The sequence below is a fragment of the Arachis ipaensis genome, chromosome B05 (assembly GCF_000816755.2).
Source record: "Arachis ipaensis cultivar K30076 chromosome B05, Araip1.1, whole genome shotgun sequence".
Lineage (NCBI taxonomy): Eukaryota > Viridiplantae > Streptophyta > Magnoliopsida > Fabales > Fabaceae > Arachis > Arachis ipaensis.
In genome coordinates this window covers 144,605,838-144,609,927 of record NC_029789.2, presented here as the reverse complement: position 1 = coordinate 144,609,927, position 4,090 = coordinate 144,605,838, and positions in this window count along the sequence as shown.

The window sequence follows — 4,090 nt, the reverse complement described above, 5'->3', positions numbered from 1 at the left end:
CACTTTTTTATCATAAAAATTTGGATATTATGTCATAAAATTATTTTTCTTGAAATTTAAAATAATACGAAAAGATACATAAATAATCATATTTTTAAAAATTATAGTAATTAAATAATTAATTAAAGTATTCAGTACTGGCGCCGCCGGTTGCCAGTTTGGTCACGAGTAAATGAGCCATTGGCCACTTGTATTCTGTGGTTGTAAGTTACGACAAACCAAATCGGCCTAAGATCCTATTATTTCATTCTTAAATTCACTTTAAATTCTACACCATATGTTACCTGCTATCAATATATATATTATTCTTACTATTGTTCTTATTATCATATGTAACAGCATCAATAGGAGGATATATAGATGCATGGAGTAAATATTAATTCGAACATTTCTATTATTTTTAAACAAACGTTTAGGTCAATTGAGTATTGATTAGTTAATAAGCTTTGAGATTAAAACTTGATAAGTATTTATAGAGGTATTTATAAATTATTGATAAAAAGAATTGTCATAAGAAAAAAACCCTTAAACTTGCATTTTTAGAGTGAATACCTCACCCGATCCTGACAATTATTTCGAAAGGATAATGAAACCTCTCAAAAAAAAAACACCCAATTCGGCTCCTGATCTTTTTTTTTTGGACTGATTAGCCTTTGTGCAAAAAAAAAAAATAACATTAATTTTTTTTTTGCACAGAAATCTCATTATCCTTTCGAGATAATTGTCAAGGGTCGGATTGAGTTTTTTCTTTTGTTAAGGACCTCGTTGTTTTTCAAGATAATTATCATGACTATTTTTAATTTTTCTAGCATTTTTTTATCATATGAAAATCTAAAGTTATGAGCATTTATCAACACTTATATTGATTCCATTGAAATTTCTTCTTAATTCTTAAGTAGGTGGGGAAGCAAATGGAAATATGAGTGTATTATCAACCATACAAAATGAATTTTGTGGTTCTAATATAAGTTTAATTCTTCCCACGTGAAGAAGATGACAGCTCATACAATTTTATAGTACAATTTATTAAATGTAGAAAAAAAACTTTTTTATTTTTCAATCTAATCTAAAATTTTCTCTAAACATTAAAAGTTGTCTCTATCCAAGAACCAGAGCTTTGGAGAGAAGTGACGCAAGCATGGACTATTGGATGGCGTCATTTTCTAATTATTAGGTGTTTATATATTTTCTTAAAAGTGCTGTTAAATTAGGCTTTTTTTTTTTTTTTTATATGAAAGTAAAAGTGGTGATATATCTTAATATTATAATTTTTGGTGTTATTTAAAAGTGTGAAAGATACACAAATCTCCCTCGATCCGATTTCTCTTCTCTCACAAATCCCTTAGTCCGATTTTACAAATCTCTTAGTCCGATTTATGTATCCTCACAAATCAGACAATCTGATTTCTGTACTTCTCATAAATCATCGGACGATTCGATTTTTGTTTATCTAATTAAACGGTTCCACATTTGAGAATAATGTAAACTCCGGTTAAATTAGTAGATAATTAGTCAATAAATTAATTTTTAATAAGGAATATTAGAAACGCGAATATTATATCAAATTAGGATAGAGCTCATCGAAACGAAAATTTTGACACCAATTTCAAAAAAATCAGTCCAAGATAGGACCGAACGGGCCGAACCGATTGAACCGGACCCAAACCGGGCTGAGGGCCCAATTAGTCCAACAATTAAAAAGAGCCACGGGCTCTTGTTTCTCTTCATTTCCCTCAACGACGCAACAAGCCTCCCAGGGAAGAGAAGAAGAGAAATTCGTTTACGGTGAATTCAATTTTCCGTAACTTTCCCGTTCGAGCTTCAATCGTCGCACCGTTTGCGGCTACGCGTTCACCACATCGAGCTCTACATTTCTATCGGAAAAATTTCATAGGTAACTCATTATTTTACACTCAGCCTTTATTTTCCCCAATTTTCGAATTTTAAGTGGGAATGTTAAATTTCTTTGATTTCTGATGTTTTAGGATCCAATTAGCTTGAGAGAAACGTTCACTCTTGCTTACGTGAAGCTTGGGTAAGGTGAGGATACGATAATTCTATTTTATTTTCATTGAATTTGAGCTTTGAGTATTAAATTGGATATATGTGTGTTATGAATGTGTATTAGGTTGTGAATAAATAATTGGAGCTTGAAATTGTGAATACTGGAACTTGGAGGAAGCGGATTAGTTGAGTTTTGAGGGTCTGTCTTGGTTTTGAATAAATAGCTTTGGTCGTTACGTGGAAATTGGCCAAGGTATGATTTAGGTTTCTTGCATTTAATATATAATGTTCTGTGAAAACTTAGACTAGATGACTATAGGATAAGTTGGAATGCAGGTGTATGTTTAATGTTTAGTAATTTGTCGATGAATATATATTTGGTTGCAATTTATTGGATAATTAGTTATTAATTTTGGATGGTGAATGTTGCTATGTAATTTGGAGAGAATTATGGTTGAATGTTACTGTTGATATATAATATATAATGTCCTGAATTAGTCCCACATTGTTTAGGATAGCAAATGGAGTGGGTGGCCTAGGCTATAAATATGAGGCTAAGTTCTCCATTTGTTTTTGCACCAGTCAGAAACACTTTAAGCTTGTATCTAATTTTTCTTTTTCTTTGTACTCTTTGATTAGAGAGTGTTCTGAGGTGTAGTTAAATATTTGCTTTGAGAGAGTGTGAGTGTACTGGGGTGCCGGTGTTAGAGAGAAAGAAGTCTATGTGTTGTAACAATTTTCACATAGTGATATTCTTTGGTTGTCATTTGACAAGGGCCGTGGTTTTTTCTCCGGTAATTGGAGTTTTCACGTTAAATTCTTGTGTTATGATTGTATCTATTTTATTTCTCTGTCAAAGGTGTTTTCTCAAGGGAGAATGGTGTCTTATTCCCAACAGGTATTAAGTTACTTGACTTTTTATATGGTTCAACTTATTACTTTTTTTTTTTACTAAAAATAGAAAAACTCAAATCCACTATCTTTTAGGTGAGTATGAAAAAATTATACCATTTGAGATATAATTTTAACAGGTTGAACTTATTACTTATCTCTAAATTAATTAGCTTAAATACTTAATAATAACTCTCTCATCACTTTCGGAAACAAAATATTGAAAGGGTACTCACTTTTATGGGTTATCATCATGCAAAGTCCATGCCCTATGCTAAAATTGTGGCTATTATAATATTATTCTATTAATTTGGTAGCTGCCCTTTTCACTTTTTCTAGAAAGCACCAAAGCATCCCTTTCTATTACCACGTTGCCAAATTGCTTAGCTTCTGCAGAAAATCATGAAGGATTTCTATTCTAACATATATATTAAGCGTCAATGGAATTTTATTTGCTAATAATAATTCTTTCTTTCAACATTTTTGAGAAAATTGTGAGTGGATATGAAAATTGAAATTTAATTATAATCTTGTGCAAAACTTCTCAACACTTCATGATAGGATCTCGTTAAGGAGACAATGAACTATTTGTACAATGTGTACAATGAGCTATTGAGTTACAAAATGAACATCTCCCATATTATCTAGAATAGTCATCCGAGTATTAGGGATAATAAACATCTTTCCAAAAATTTAAACTGATTTTGGGATTTACCAAGGATTGAACTCTTGACTTTTCGGATCTAACATTCTAATATCATGTCATGATACCACTCATCACAAAAGTTTCAGCTGATGGGAAAAGATAACATTAATAATTATATCTCTAATACTCATTAAACTTCCATTGTACACATTATACAAATATTCCATTAACTCCTCATACTTTTCCTTGATAATATATATATAGTACCTTATATTAATTAGGGGCCTTTAATTCCCGACATGGGTTGAAATTTAATTTGACACTTCTTTTGTTGCTAAATTTATACTAACATGTATTTTATTTTTTCTTTTTTTTTTATCTCAATTTGACAGTCTAAAAATTAATCTAAATCTAAATTTCATTTATATTTAAATATATTAGTAAACTAACCACTAAATCAATTCAAATTGATTCGTATTATCGCATACATTTCATAATTTAAACATTACTTTTTATATACTATACAATATGCCTCTCTCTCTCTCTCAA